General features: G+C 41.9%; 1 long non-coding RNA gene across 3 annotated transcripts in view; it reads right to left on the bottom strand.

The window, feature by feature from the left end:
* The window catches only part of LOC146855396 (uncharacterized), a 200263-nt gene that overhangs the window by 40391 nt on the left and 143053 nt on the right, over positions 1 to 16819 (bottom strand). For 2 of the 3 annotated variants that reach the window (XR_014980829.1, XR_014980830.1), the window contains exon 4: positions 3887 to 3990. The exons of the other annotated variant lie outside the window; for it this stretch is intronic. This is a non-coding gene — a long non-coding RNA (uncharacterized LOC146855396). The remainder of the gene's footprint in view (positions 1 to 3886; positions 3991 to 16819) is intronic. 3 annotated transcript variants of the gene reach the window in all.

The raw sequence follows: 16819 nt of genomic DNA, 5'->3' as shown, positions 1-16819 counted from the left end.
GTGGACACGAAAAAAGCATATGAAACGAATCGGCGTCAGGAGATGTGCAAGACCAGCAAGTATTCGGAATAGAGGAGAATCTTTTATTTAAGGTGTGTGGAGATAGCAAAAGCCAGTTATAGATGTAAAATAATGTTTGTGTTAAACTAGCTGTTCTTGAGGTTTTACGTAATTTAGTCCAGATATTGTTCCACATTGGTAGGGACCAAACTGTATCAAAGTCTTTCTCCCGAGCTACTTCAATCCTAGATTTTAGTGGTAATGTACCTGTAGATTGAAAGTAGGTATATATAGTTGATGCTTTAGGTTTAGTGCGCAAAAGATAGGACAAATCTGTATGTAAATCATTTGTAAAAGATTTGTGGGGTTTGCTGGCGAGCTGAGTATACATGTTGAGCACAGTATTGCGTAGAACATAGTATTTAGAAATGAAAGAGGCAGGCAAACTGTATCTCTGTTGAAGCGGAGAAAAATAAACAAAATTCGTTGTTTGAGAATAGTTGGTGAATCCATACTAAACCACGTTGCCTCCACGTTTTCCAATAAAAGGGCTTATTATGTATTAATACAGATTTATTGTGCCATATGGTTGAGGCTAAAAAAGAGTCGAGAGTGTCATGTAATGAGGGATATATAGAGCTAAGAAGTTTGGAACTGAGTTTAAATAGAGGAGTAGATAATGTTTGGGTTTTGCGAGAGAAAGAAAGATATTCTTGAAATGAAAAAGGGAACAAAAACGAATTCTCAACTGAAGCCCATAAGGGGTATTCTTCTGTAGAGTCAAGCAGCCAGTATGAGGCATGTCGTAATAAGAATGCTTTTTGATAAGCTGGAAAATTGGGAAAATTGACTCTTCCTTCAGTTTTGGGACGCATTAACTTAGAAATAGACATACGGGATTTTTTATTGTTCCATAAAAAGGATGATAGTATTCAATTAATAGATTTAAATAGTTTAGTAGAGATGGGGACCGGAATGTTGGAAATGGTATATAAAATTATAGGTGAGAGCATCATTTTAATAGTGTTCAAACGGCCCCACCTGGATAGGTATAAGGGATGCCATTTGGTAGTAAGCTCTGAGATTTTTTGAATGCAGTTATTCATGCATAAAGTTACTGTGCCTTTAATTGTGTGTGTGAAATTTAAACCTAGATATTTAATATGAGAGGATTTCCAAGTAATATTTGCTGAAACAAAATCGGCTTTAAAGGTAAATTTAGTCAAAGGTAGAATTTCGCATTTGTCGCTATTTAGTTTATATCCTGAAATCAGTGAAAAGGAATGGACCTCCTTTAGAAAGGCAGGAATCAACTCACTGGGGTTAGAAATCAAAATCAAAATATCATCAGCGTATGCTGCAAGATTGACATTGGTAGTGGGAGTTTTAAATCCGTGTATTTGTATATTTTGACGAATTTTTGAGAGAAAGGGTTCAAGGGCTAGATTAAAAAGGAATGGAGTTAAAGGGCAGCCTCGGTGCACTCCTCTGCCAAGATCAAAAAATGATGATATTAGACCATTAGCACAGACAGCAACGTGTGGATTAGAATATAAAAGTGAAACTAGGGACATAAACTTAGGGCCAAATCCAAATCATTTGAGAGTGTAGAATAGATATTGCCATTCAACTCTATCAAATGCTTTTTCTGCGTCCAGCGCTATTGCTGCAAGAGAGTGTTTTAAATATGGTGCTTTAGATAAGATATTGAAAAAAAGTCTCTTGCTATCGGTGACTACTCGCCCTTTCACAAAACCGAATTGCTCCTTGCCTAATATATTTGGTGAAATAGGTTCTAAGCATAAAGCTAGTGCTCTGGAAAAAATCTTGTAATCTACATTGACAAGTGATATGGGTCTGTAATTTTTACAGTATTTCGAATCCTTGCCCTCTTTGGGTATTAGACATATATGGGCATCTGAAAAGTATCTCTTGGAGTTTCCTAACGTGAAAAAGGAGTCAACTAAGAAGTGTAATTTAGGCATTAATAATTTAGAGAAATGGAGATAGAATTCGACTGTGAATCCATCTGGTCCAGGTGCCTTATCTTTTTTGAGATGTTGAAGTGTATCTAAGAGTTCTTGTTGCGTTATCTCCGTTTCTAAGGATGATAAATCAGGAAAGTTCTGCCGAGTCTTATGTAAAGTTGAACTGTGAAAGCATATGATTTGTAGGATTCGTTTGAGAGGAGTACTATGATTTATAAAACAGTGCAATTTCATTCAAAATTTCTGTGTCCTTGAATTGTAAGACAGAATGATCATCATAAATCGAATCAATATTCAATTTGTTATGTTTGGTTTTCAAATAGTTAGCTAAAATTTTACCAGCCTTATTTTTCCCCCCATAAAACTTGCCCTAGATTTCAGTAGGTATAATGAGGCATTGTCAGTTGATTCCTTGTTGAACTGTAATTTTGCTTTTATAAGGGCATTGAGAACATCTTTTGAGTTAGATGTATAAAAAGAATGCTCCAGTCTCTTAATGTCTTGAAGTAGAGATCTCGTACGTTTACGAGCAGTGTTACATTTTCTGGCCACGTAATTTATAATAAAATCTCTTGTTGAAGCCTTAAAGGAGTCCCAGATAGTTGAGAAAGGTAAAGATTCAGTGTGGTTTATAGAAAAATATTCATCAAAAAAGGTAGTAAATGAGGAGGAGAATGCTGGCTCCAGAAGAAGAGAATTATTGAATCTCCATCGTCTGGGGGCATCAGCTTTAGGTAAAATGTCTAAGTTGATTGAAAAAGGGGCATGATTTGATAATAATATCGGTCCTATTTCTGCATTCACAAGTGTTTGAGATAAATTATGAGATACAAAAAAGTAATCTATCCGCGATTGAGAGTGGTGCACCGGAGAATAAAAAGTGTACTCTCTGGTGACTGGATTACACAGCCTCCAGGCGTCTAAGAGTTTATGCTGTGTAATAGTATGTATAAAAGATTTATGGGGTTTGTTGGGAATAAATGAAACTTTAGAATTTCGAACTATAAAGGGATCAAAAATCTGATTGCAATCTCCTGCTACTATAAAATTGTCTTCGATGCAAAGAGTGGTCTGCTTGGCTATTGAGTACCAAAAAGAAGAGTCACCACCAGTAGGGGCATAAACATTGAAAAAGAGACAGGAACATCCCTTAACATCAGCTTAACATTAAGCCATCGACCATCGGCATCAGAGTCTTGAGATATAAATTTGAAGGTAAGTGATTTACGACAAAGCATCATGACTCCATTGCGCTTGCTATCACCATTGGAGTAAAATATTTTCCCCACACAACATTTTTTTAGTTTGGACGACTCATTCTCTGTGAAATGAGTCTCTTGTAAAAATACAATGTCTGCATTTAATTTAGCCAAATGAGTTAAAACTCTTTGTCGTTTTATGGGGGAGTTCAACCCTCTAGCATTCCATGATACTAATTTCAACGGCATAGCAGGTTAAGAGTAGTGATAGACGAGTATAATGAACAATGGCAATTCAACTCAATGAAGAATTCAAGAAAAATATAAGAGGAGATAAATAACATAAACAAAGTAATCATGGCCAATATAAGGAGTAAAAGATGGACAAAGAATGGTAAAAGGAGAGAACAAAGTTGATAAGAGAAAACAGGAGTACGTGAAAATACATATCTAGAGCTGTAATTCAAATGGAAACGATAAAAAAGCGTTAGGAAAATGAGAAAAGTAAATAACACTGAGAGCTGGAAATAACAACCTCTATAATAAAAATGAATGAAGCAAAAAAGGTAACGGAGTAAAGTACACTAAGAGTAAAGAAATCAAAGACACTCAGAGAAGGGGTAAGGAAAGTATTTAGAAAGGAAAGAAGAAAGAGGATAAGGAACACCATTAGGACAGAGATGTAGGAGGACAACATACCTACATGAGGAAAGACCAGGTAGACACTGGGGGGTTGTGGAGCCACATGGAATGGACAGCTAAACGGAAAACCAGGAAGACGTCATGAGATAAGTGTTACAGATCTGCGGGGACGAAACATAACAAACGTTAAATTAATGTTGTGAAATGGGCGCAAACAACAATAACTAAGAGTGACAGTAAATACATTTGCAAAAAGTGAACTCTAATGAGAATAACAATAAGTAGAACGAGAACGAGGAAAAACAGTTCTTGAACTACCAAATATTATAACGAGATGAACAAGACTCAAACAATGTAATCAGTAAACAACAATGTCAAGCACTGAAAGAAGAAGAAGGACGAGATGAATCCATAGCAGACGGTTTGCAGGAATTGATGAAGCTTTGTAAACGCAGAGGATCATCATACGTGGTTGTTCTATTGTTATAGGTGAGGCAAGGGTGAAAAAGACCATATCTGGCTCCTATTGAGCAAAGATCAGCTCGCATATTTAGAAAAGCCTTGCGTCAGTTAGCAGTAGCTTTAGCATAGTCTTGTGCGAAGAATAGAGATGAGCCAGACCACGTGAGTCTTGGAAAAGCTTTGACCTCTGAGAGAACCTTCAACAAATCCGTGTATTCTAGGAAGTATAAAATAACTCCTCTTGATCTTTGACGAAGCACTTGATGGAGCGCGACCTAACCGATGTGCTCGTTGAATGTTAAGTACCGTTCCCTGTGGCATGTGGAGCAATTTAGGGAGAAATGATTTGAAAAAAGCAAGAGAGTCATTCCCTTCAAGGCCCTCTTCCAGGCCATAAATACTTAAATTGTTTCACCTGTTGCGATTTTCCAAGTCCTCAACCTGTTTCTGAAGTGTAGAGACTTGAGAATGGAGTTGAGAAACGTTGGCACAGGTCTCTGTTAAGGAGGAAACATTTTGTTCAACTGACGAGACCCTTGTTTCAAGTTGAGGACAATTGTCTGTCAAGACTTGCAATTTGGTGTTAGTCTCTTCCATGAAGGGTCTAAGAGCTCTAATTTCCTACAATAATAATTCCATTGACACTGGCGATGTTGATTTTGGTGGTGATGGAGGATCCTTTTTGAGTCGTTTAGTGTTGGATTTCCCCAGAAATGTAGGAGAGGGTTCCATTATTAGTTCCAAACTCTGAGAATAGGATGCCAGAGAATCTTCTAATGCGGAGAACTCAGAAAAAATCTTAGAGTTTTTTACGAAAATGTTCTTTGGTTTAGATAGTGGAATGTGTGTTGATTTTATTCTGTCCATAAATCACATTTGGCACACTCCGTGCTGAAGCGAACGCAATAAGGGTCAAGTGCGATGAGATAGAAACCGCGTCAAAATAGGTGGGTTCATGTAGAGAAATCTAAGTACCTTGACATGTGTGAGCACCGTCAATATCGAGTAAAGAAGTCTTTTTTAAATGAAGAAACAGTCGTCAACCAGACTTCGTGCCCTCTTCAAAGCATTGGTATGGGCGAAATAAAAGTAAAAATTCCAGAGAGTCATTTATGATTAAAAAATGGTTGAACTGCAGCTGGTATTGCCAGTGTGGAGCAGGAAACGGTTAATGAAATGCAACACGGGGTGACAGAATTTCAGCTAGCAAAAGAATAGTTCCCCAGTCCAGAATATGCTGAGAGCAATAGGATACGATTGTCTCAGAAAGAGGGAGTGTTACAGCTCAAGGGAATACTGTGAGGATTAAATGTGAGCACAAAATGGCTGCTATGCAGATTGCTGTGGAGAAGCTTAAACAGGGTTTATTGCAGGATGCGCCTCATCAAATTCCATAATTTCCTTAGTGAAAACATTCAAATTGTCATTCAAATTGATATTTCTGGCATGTTTGTAATATAGTAGGTGGCACTGTAAAAGAGGGGCATCGTTTCGGCATCATTATGGAGATACGCGCGTTCGCGTGATAAATTCAAAATGGCGGCCACATTGAAAACGAACCGCGAAAGAACTCACTGCGGAGAAATAAGTATATTTGCTGCCATAAGAGGAGTCTCCAAGGGCCTCCGAGTGCGCCCTGAATCTTTATGTGCCCATACACGCCTCTGTCAGAACTTCACTCTGCTGCAAAGCGCCGAGTCTTCCAGTCGAGCCCGTGTGCTTCCATTCCATGCCAAGTCATGCCCCTTAATTGATTTTCTAAGGTACGTTGAAGATCCATATAGTAGTTGTGCTCATAAAACAATCCCAACGTCCGTATACTGATAAGTGGTATTTTTACAGAAGAACTGCATGGTATAGTTCTCTGATTGGAATGCTTCATGATTCCTGCTTATTGTGAGTGTACTTGGTATTCGATCAAAACAGTGCACGGACTGAAGAGGGAGTTTTTGTGATATATCATCGTTGGTAGTCACAGCTGTTGGTGGTGTTACGTTTTACACTGTTTTCGATCTATTGTTTTTTCACTAATGGTATACCAATAATATATAGAGCTGGAGAGTTCATTTGCAACAACGTGGATTTAGAGCTCGCACAACACTGTAGGCACATGGCAGTCAGGCATATATGGGGAACACTGTTGATTTGCGATTGTCACTTTCTTGATATTGCAAGTTTTGGTGGAACAGTAACATAACACATCATGTTGGGTTTATTTTGGTTTTCAGAGGCCCCTGAGGAAGGGACTTTTGTCCTGAAATGCACAGGGCGATATAAGAATACTATGGAATCATCATATATAACTGCATGATATTATGTTTTTACAAACATTGAAGTTATAATCATAAGCAGCATTGCTGGAATATTGAACTATGGCTGATGTTTGATTTAAATTAATGAAAATTTGTGTTCGAAGAAATTTGTGTACGTTGTATTTTGTATTGCATTTAAGTAATTGTGTGTTAAATACACATAGCAGTGCACGCAGGCATTAAGGTACATTTTTACTTGATAAACATTATTTTCAGAACTGTGACATAAAATCCAATTTTAAAATAAAAGAGGCTTTTAAATTACAATTCCTCAGACACCAAACATGGCTTACCCACCTGCTCCTAATCAAAGGCTAGCACATATTAAATGTAATCAGGCAACCCGATCTTATCCAATGGGAGAGACAGGCCTTTCAATAGTGAGGAACAAATCTAGCAGTTTTTCACTAGTGGGATATGTAAAACATAACAGTACAAGTCCAACCTTTTACATATAATGTACCCTGTCCTATGGACTATGTAGAGACTACCTTAGGAGTGATGTACATGCAATACAAGGGGAGTTTAAAGCATGGCAAGAGGGATATGTTGCCAACTTGCATTTGCAGTTTCCAACTGCATACAGTCTGCAATGAGAGCACAGGGCATGTTTAAGGGGATGGTACAATAGGTGCAGTAGACCCACTAGTAGCATTTCTTTTACAGGCCCTGGCTATATGATATACGACTTTACTAGGGATGTTTAAGTAAATTAAATATGCCAATCAGGTGTAAGTCAATTTTACCATGTTTAAGGAGAGAACACACACACGTTAGCACTGGTTAGCAGTGGTAAAGTGCACTGAGTCCTAAAGCCATTAAAAACAAATTCAACAAAATAGGGGGGTGAAGGCACAATGAATGGGGAAGAGCAACCTAAGGCTGAAAGGATTAACAATGTGTTCCTCCCAATCTTTGTCTGCAAGATGTCTATTCAATTAATTGTCCTCTTCATAATATGAGGACGTTTTTATCACTATATTAGATATTGAATGATAGGCAACATCAAACTATATATTCACTGCAGGAAAGTCAATTGGGAGAACTACATTTCCGGTCACTACTGAAACAAATATGTCAAATTAAAAGTTCCAACTATTAACTGATCACTCTCTACAAAGGCTTTTATGATATGTATGAGGTCTAACTAAGTAACTAGCTTTCTAGGTACAGAAGCTTGGACATTTGAACTCACTACTTGCATCTTTCCAATATGAAAGGTAACTAACAGCAATTTATCTATCTCAACATTATATTTTTGTGTAACGCATTTCCAACAGGCCTAAGAATAAAGATCACCCTAATGTCTTTTGCAAACAGCTACAAACCTATGTCTTTGAACTGTATTGTTAGACCTAGCATCTTTTGGCGTATTTCCCCTGTCTTTTTGCTTTCTGACCTCCTGGCTTTGATTTTGTTTTTACTGGTTTAGTGTCTATGCACTCTTTCTCACTGCCGTTCATCTTTAATGCACAAGTGTTCCTATTGTATTTTGTATTATGGATTGGTGTTTCCATGATTGGCATATTTGATTTACTGGTAAGCCCCTAGTAAAGTGCACTGAGAGTGCCAGTGCCTGTAAATCAAATGCTGCTAGTAGGACTGCAGCACTGATTGTGCTAACCACATAGGCAGCCATTCAAAGGGCTCTCAGACCTACCACTACAGTGTCTGCACACAGTTTTTGGTGCCATGTTGACTTTGCAAGTGCACCAACTTGCCAACCCCTAACCTCCCCTTTTATTACATGTGAGTCACCCCTAAGGTAGGCCCAAGGTACCCCTATGGGCAAGGTGAAGTGCATGTGAAAGGTACGACATGTACTGGTGTTTGTGACATGTCCTGATAGTGAACTACAGTGTAATTTGTTTTTCACTGTTGAAAGGCTATCGGGCCCATAGGCTAGAATGAGGAATACTCTGTAACATTTTACGAGTATAACTTCCCATTGAGACAAGACAGAGAAATGGAGTTTAGTGTGCCTGAACTCAGAATGTAGAAATGCATAATTTAGTAAAGATGATTTTTCTGATTTATGTTTGAAAATACCACTTTTAGAAAGTAGGTATTTTCTTGCTTAGCGATCCTGTGTGCCACCTGGGTTGTGGATTGACTGTCTGGCTTTGGAGTGATGGGGCAGGGAGGTGCATTCTCTTTAAACAGCCACAGGGGTGGGGTGAGGTGTTTCCTGCCTTTCCAGGGTGAGTCAGGGCTGGGCTGAGTAGTCCTTGGCTACATTTAGAGTAGTGGGAGGAGATTTCCTTGCACCTGAATGGGCCTGGTCTGTCTTGAACAATGCTGTATCCACCTCCTGCTAGGAAGCTGGGTCAGAGAGGACCCAACTGGTTTGAACTGAGCACAGACACTCTCTGCCCAAGAGAACAAAGAAAATAATATAAATATTGGGGCCCAGACCCCAGAACTTTAGAACTCTCTTAGATCAAGGAACCTGCCAAAAAGAAGAGCTGGAAGAACTGCCAGGAAGAGTACTGCCCCTTTGCTGTGTTGTTGCTTTGCTGGGTTGGCCTGCAGTTGCTGCTTCTGTCTTGGGCAGTAAAAGGACTGGACTGAACTTTCTTCACTTGACGCTGAGTATCTCCAAGGGCTTGAAATAGAGCTTGCCTCCTGTTCATGAAGTTTCAGAGACAGCAGATACTTCACTTACCTCTGGGTACTACCTCTGGAACGGTGGGTTTCAGTTGTCACAGAAGGGGAAAGCAGCCAACACCATCACTGACACCGCTGTGGGCTCTGTATCCTGAAGGCACCGCAGAGGACACTGCCACACCTCGCAGTGCAACCCTGGTTTCACTGACAATGATGATCGCCGCCATCGAGCCGCTGCTTTTGCCATGACCTGTAGGCCCCGCATTCAGCACCGCCTCACTTCACTCTGCTACTCTGGTCTCACCCACGACCCCGCTGCCTGATGACCTCGCCACCCGTGACCACACCATCCAACAGTGCAGTCTAGGCCAACCGATGCCAGCTCCCACCAACTGGCACTATTGCTTGCACCGTGACCTGTCAGCAGCACTACGAGCCCCACCTCACTCCGCACCACAGTCCTGGTCTCACTAATGCCGCTGGACGACCGTCACCCAGCTGTTGGCTGCACCGTGACTTGAGGGCACCGCACGCCGCACCACTACGATTCACATCACAACCGTGATGGTTGCCACAACCAACCCGCACCATCGCGGTTGGTCAGAACCAAAGGTACTGTTTACTAGTCTTGTGATACTAACAACGAACCGCAATGATGGGGTCGGCAGGAACTGTTGGATACTGTTGTTTTCAGCACCACGGTAGCCCCAGACGGAGCTGCCAGTCTTTAAGGAACTGCATTTTAAAGTTTTTTTGTTTTTGTTTGATTACTGTTTGTTGGCCTTCTATCATTTTGGTCTTGTTTGCACAGATAAATATTGGTTATTTTTCCTAAAACTGGTGCGGTGTCCTTTTGTAGTGTTTTTACAGTATTACAGTATGCGATGTGCACACACATCACACACTACCTCTGAGATAAGCCTGACTGCTCATGCCAAGCTCTCAAGGGGGTGAACAGGGGTTTTTTCAGTAGTGTATCTCCCTTATCCTGACTAGAAGGAATGGTCCCTATTTGGATAGAGGCGCAAACCGTTGCCAACTGGAGACCCTAATTTCTAACATGTATCTTGCAGGATAAGTAAACCCACCTACTTATTGTCTTTCCTTCATAAGCTTCCTGGTAAATGATATTCGATCAATACAGAATATTGCTCAATGTGAATTACATTCTATGAAGATTTTGCAGCCTACTTTCGGCTGAGATCGAAACGCGTCGTTTGTCTGCCAAATAAACCCGCAATATTGAGAACACAGAACTGGAGCGGCTCGTTTTTTCTGCAACACTTGTGGAAATTTCTATGCGTATATATATATATATATCTCCTCGGGGAGAGGAGTTGGCCTAACGGCTAGGGCGCTTGACCTCGGACCTGGGGAATTGGGTTCAAGTCTCGGTAATGACGCTGAACATCCTGTGATTCTGGGCAAATCACTTAATCTCCCCGTGCCTAACAAAAAAAACGAATGTGTGCCCTCATGTAACGTAACTGGTGCTATGTAAAGCGCTCTGATACCTGATTGGATTCGGGTCAAGTTTGCGCTATATAAAACTCTGCAAAAAAGAAATATATATAACCTACTGGCGGTCGCCAGTAGGTAGATATAGTTAGGACCTATTTTCAATAGGAAATCCGCAACATTCTATTTGGAATAACGTTGGCGCCGATTGACGAATCTCCGTGAAATTTTCCAAACTTTTGGCCAGCTCCGGTCCGCTCCTATCCTGAAAATTTCACTGTGATTCGTCAAGCGGGGGCCGAGGAAAAAGGGGTGTCCCAAAACGCGTTTATTCCATGCATTTTCCCATAGGACCTGTTGACGCAGCTACAGCCTGAACTGCTGAACGGAATTGCACCAAATTTGGCAAATAGGTAGTCCTCAGTTCAGACTCGTGCCTTTTGCTTAAATGGTGTAAATCTGTTCAGTAGTTCCTGAGTTAAAAAGATAGATGTATCTATGGCCTCTGAGGATCCGCGCACCCTCCCCGCACCCTCCCGTGCACAAGCTGAATGCTAATTGGCTGCCAACACTCTGAATCAGGAAGTGTTGGCAGCCATCTTGTGCCTCGGTAGAACCGAGGCACAAGAAAACCCCCCCAAAAAGGCACAAAACGCGACAAGGGGGCAGGGTAGAAACACCCTGACCCCCTAGGCCTGATCAGGGGGTCCCACAAGGACCCCCAAGGCCAACATTTTTTGTATTATTTAAACAAAAATCGCGGGATGCGCTTAGGATCCATGCATCCTGCTCCCAGAAAAAAAATCAAAAAGCGGGCTCCTGCGCTTCGTTTACAATTAGCCCCAGGGGGGGCCAAGTCCCGTGGGCAATATTTTATAGTAATGGGGGGCCCAGAGGGGCCCCCCAGCCCCGGGGACTGCCACCCCCGCGGCTTTTGTGAAATATGTGGGGGGGCTCTTAGCCCCCCCAGCCCCGGGGACCACCACCCCCCGGGGCTTTGCAAAAAATGGGTGGGGGGGCTGAAAGGTCCCCCCAAGCTCCGGGGACCGCCACCCCCGGGGCTTTATTTACATATTTGCGGGGGGCTCATGGCCCCCCCGCAGCCCCGGGGACTGCCACCCCCCAGGGCTTGTTTCATAAATAAAATACCTGTGTGGGGGGGCTCGAGCCCCCACATACCCCGGTGACCACCACCTCCCCGGGGCACTAAATATTTAAAATAGGGGTTCCGTTACAGACCCCCAAACCCCGGGGACCACCACCTCCCGGGGCTTTAAATTAAGTGGGAGGGGGGCCGCGTGGCCCCCCTGGAGCCAATGATGGCCCTGGGGACCGCCACCACCCAGGGCCGGCTCCTGCAGTGTCCCGGGGTGCCCACCCCCGGCACACTGCTGTTTGCAATGGCAGGGCGGGAGCCTCACGGCTCCCGCCCTGCCATTGCAAACTGCTTTGCTTCATTGAAGCACGAGCAGGGAAACCTGCTCTCACTTCAATGAAGCAAAGCTGATAGCTTTTCCACATGGGGAGCAGCATGTTAGCTGCTCCCCATGTGGAAAAGCAATGCCGGCTCCCGCAGGAGGCGGGGAGACGGCTGGGACCGTGGGGGGATTGGTGACCCCCCCACGGTCCCCAACGAGGTGGCCAGGCCCCGTGGGATGGGGTCCCCGGGGCCATAAGTGGCCTGGGAGGGGGACCACGCGGCCCCCCTCCCCAAAATATTTAAAAAATAATTTTAAAAAGGGCTGGCCCCGGGGGATGGGGTCCCCGGGGCCATAAGTGGCCATGGGAGGGGGGCAAGGCAGCCACCCTCCAAATAAAAATTATTTTTATAAAAGGACCATGCCCCTGGGGATGGAGTCCCTGGGGCAGATTAAGGCCTCGGGAGGGGGGCCACGCGGCCCCCCTCCACAGTTTTAAAATAAAAATTAAAAATTAGGGGGCAGGCCCTGGAGGATGGGGTCAGCAGGGCCAAAAAATAAGAAAAAGAAGGGGGGCTACACTGCCCCCCTTCTTAAAAAGATTTTTTTTTTTAAACGGGATCGGGGAGGAGGCCACGCCCCCTCCTTTCATCACTCTGCAAATGCACCATGTTTGAAGAGGAATTAATTTCCCAACTTAAATCGCGCCACAGGGTGTGTTTGCCGACATGTCACATCAGGACCCGCCCCCTTCCATCACCATTGTGCAAACGTGCCCTGTGGGGCACGTTTACACACTGGTGAAGGAAGGGGACGGGGCTTGAGGTGACGTGTGCCAACACACCCTGTGGTGCGTTTTACGTTGGGGAAAAATTTCTCTTCAATCATGAGGGACCCTGGGGGCCAAGTAGCCCACCAGGTGCTTCCAGGAAGTGCCACTGCGCTGCGTTGCAGAGAGGTGGTGCAGGCCGTGCGTCTATTTACATCGCTCTGCTACGCAGCTCTGTGGCGCTTACTGGAAGTACCTAGTGGGCTAGTTGGTCTCTGAAGGGGAATTATTTCCCCAACGTAAAATGCGCCACATGGCGTGTTTGCACAGTGGTGAAGGGAGGGGATGGTGTAGGAAAGTGGCTCTATATATACTGGACCGAAGTAAAATCAGCCGAACTACGAATTCCGATTTACTCACCTGTTATCAGGAGAGAACCCAGTGCTGCATCTTTTAGCCCAGCACTGACCCTGAAAAGTAATTCTAAGCGTACTTACTAGTAACTTTGTATTTCCTTCCATAGGAATCCATTGTGTGGTTTTCAGCAGAAAAGTTTCAAAGTATCAATTTTTGAAACTTACAAATATTCCTCTAAAATCAGCCGAACTACGAATTCTGATTTACTCACCTGTTATCAGGAGAGAACCCAGTGCTGCATCTTTTAACCCAGCACTGACCCTGAAAAGTAAGTCTAAGCGTACTTACCAGTAACTCGTATTTCCTTCCATAGGAATCCATTGTGTGGTTTTCAGCAGAAAGGTTTCTAAGTTTCCATTTTTCAAACATACAAATATTCCTCTAAAATCAGCCGAGCTACGAATTCTGATTTACTCACCTGTTATCAGGAGAGAACCCAGTGCTGCATCTTTTAACCCAGCACTGACCCTGAAAAGTAATTCTAAGCGTACTTACCAGTAACTTGTATTTCCTTCCATAGGAATCCATTGTGTGGTTTTCACCAGAAAATTTTCTAAGTGTCCAATTTTGAAACGTACAAATATTCCTCTAAAATCAGCCGAACTACGAATTCCGATTTACTCACCTGTTATCAGGAGAGAACCCAGAGCTGCATCTTTTAACCCAGCACTGACCCTGAAAAGTAGGTCTAAGTGTACTTACCAGGAACTTGTATTTCCTTCCATAGGAATCCATTGTGTAGTTTTCACCAGAAAAGTTTCTGTGTCTATTTTCACAAACTAAAAATATTCCTAAAAAATCATCTGTATGACTTAAACACATTCTTTCAACTGTTTACAGGAGATTGGCCAGTGCTGGATGCAGGATCCACCACTGAGTAAGAAAAAGTAACGATAACACTACTTACCTGCTAAGTGAATTTTCTGCCATAGGATAATATTGGTGATTCAATGTGAAAACATTTCTTCCAACTTTTAAAATACAATAATATTCCTTAAAAATAACTACTGTAACCAAAACGCTTTTACTCAACTGTTTATAGGAGATGTCCAAGGACTGAATCTAGGATCCAGTCCTGTGGTTAGAAAAGTAATCCATAAAGTAACTAATTGCATTTGACTAGAAATTCACACTGAACTCAATGTTGCATTGTGTTTGAAATTGTGTTGCCCATTGCAACAACTGTAACTACTGTACTTAAAAGTCTAGTGCCTATTTGCAAAGTATTTAAACTAAAGTAATTCATTCTGAGAAAGTATATTTTGTATTGTAATGTATAATGTAATTATAATGTAATTAAAATAAAATATATCTAAAAATAAATAGTTTAAAAAATGTAGTAAATCAGTATCAAAAAAATCAGTATAACAATTAATACATAAAAAATTGTCATTTACAAAACCTTTGAATTTCACTGATAAAACCATAGGTTTCAGGCCTGATATAGTTAGGAATTAGCATTTAAAAAACCTTGGAAATTCACTAAAAATACCATAGGTTTCAGGCCTGATATAGTTAGGAATTAGCATTTAAAAAACCTTAGAAATTCACTGAAAAAACAATAGCTTGTAGGGGTGTTATAGTTAGCTGGACATTTCACTCGAACAAAACCATTGAAATTCCTCCAATATAGTTAGTTGTACTAACTACATCTCGCGCGCCCGCAATCCACTGCTGATGAGGTCACATATTACATCATTCATGACACGGTCAGTGACATCACTGATGACATCTCAAATGATATCACTGATGACATCACTGATTGCCAATGAAGTGATTGATGTTTTTGAGAAGTGTGTCACCAATGAACTTAAGAACATTTCTAAAAACAGGATCTATGCCAGAAACAACTTCTCCAAGGCCCAGATGGTGGCGCTTCAAACCCTTCAAAAAGATGAAAACATTGTGATAAAGAAATCAGACAAAGGGGGGGAATATTGTGGAATATTGTGGTGCTCCCAAAGGAAATGTACATTAAAGAGGGGCTATCACAATTAAATGATGGTAACAGGTATGAAAAAAGCACTAGGAAGGACTATGATGTGGCCAATGTGAAATTTCAAAATCAGTTGGATGATTGGAAAGATAGAGGCTTACTTGAGCCAGAAGAATATAATTTTCTCAGATGTAAACACCCTAAACTTCCAGCCCTTTACCTCCTCCCCAAACTACACAAGGATATGACAAACCCACCTGGAAGACCCATTGTATCTTCCAGGGGAGTGGTCTAGAAAATACTTCAAGATATGTGGACTTTTACTTACAGCCCCTAGTCCAGAATCTACCATCATACCTTAAAGATTCAGGTGATTTCCTTCGACTGATAAACAAAACTGAATGGCACCCATGATGCCTACTCATGAGTCTAGCCTGTATACGAGTATCCCTCACGAGAGAGGAGTTGAGGCATGTCAACACTTTTTAAGTATAAGGTCCCTGTCCTTCCTTTTTCACACAGAGATGATTTTAGATATGATTTACATCTGCCTTACACAAAATGTATTTCTCTTTGATGGAACTATTTACTGTCAAACCCTTGGCACGGCGATGGGTACTTGCTTCGTCCCCAGCTTTGCGGGGTTGTACCTGGGCTGGTGGGAGGAGCAAATAGCCAGGACCCTCGAGCAATACAAAATACATGTGAAAACTTGGGCTAGATATATCGATTACATTTTCTGTGTGTGGGAGGGTAGCAAGGAGGAGGCCAAGGAATTTGTTAATACCCTGAACAAAAATGACTTTAGCTTAACTTTCACCAGCCATATTGATAGGGAGAAAATTTAATTCCTTGATCTCTCAGTCAATATTAGAGAAAACAGACTTACGACCACGCTATTCAGAAAAAAGACAGCGGGGAACAGTTTGCTCCACGCACACAGTTGTCACCCAGATAGTCTCATCAAGAGTATCCCCATGGGCGAGCTTTTGCGAACCAAACGAAACTGTAGCACCGAGGAGGATTACACATTAGAGAGTGAAATAATGTGTAAAAGATTCAAAGACAGAGGCTATATCACTAAATGTATAGAAACAGCCCTGTCTAAAGTTAAGATCAGAGAAAGGGCAGACTTGATCAAAGAAAAAGAAAAAGAAGTTACAGAGACTGTAGATGGTAAGGAAACTGTACGGTTTATAACTAACTTTAACTGGCAGTCATGGAATGTAAAAGAGGCATTTAATAAGTTCTGGGGAACCCTGAAAAAGGATAATGACCTTTCAGACTGTCTAGAAGAATACCCTCAAGTCACATACCGTAAAGCCAAATCTCTTAAAGACTCACTTTGTAGAGCTGTTACTCAATCTGCAAGAAAGAAGAGTAACATCCAAGGGTTCCACACATGTAGGCAATGTAAAGCCTGCAAACACAGTTCTAACGTTAAAGAAGTACAACTAACTCCCCACTGCAGACCATTTAAGATTCTTGAACACTACTCATGTAATACAGAATTTGTAGTGTATGCTCTTAGGTGTCCCTGCGACAAGTACTATATTGGGAGCACCATCCATAAAGCCAAAAAACGAGTCCTGGAACATCTAAGGGCAATAA

Source organism: Triturus cristatus, chromosome 4_1 (assembly GCF_964204655.1).
Source record: "Triturus cristatus chromosome 4_1, aTriCri1.1, whole genome shotgun sequence".
NCBI lineage: Eukaryota > Metazoa > Chordata > Amphibia > Caudata > Salamandridae > Triturus > Triturus cristatus.
The sequence above is the reverse complement of the archived record's forward strand: the minus strand, read 5'-3'. Positions and strand labels throughout refer to the sequence as shown.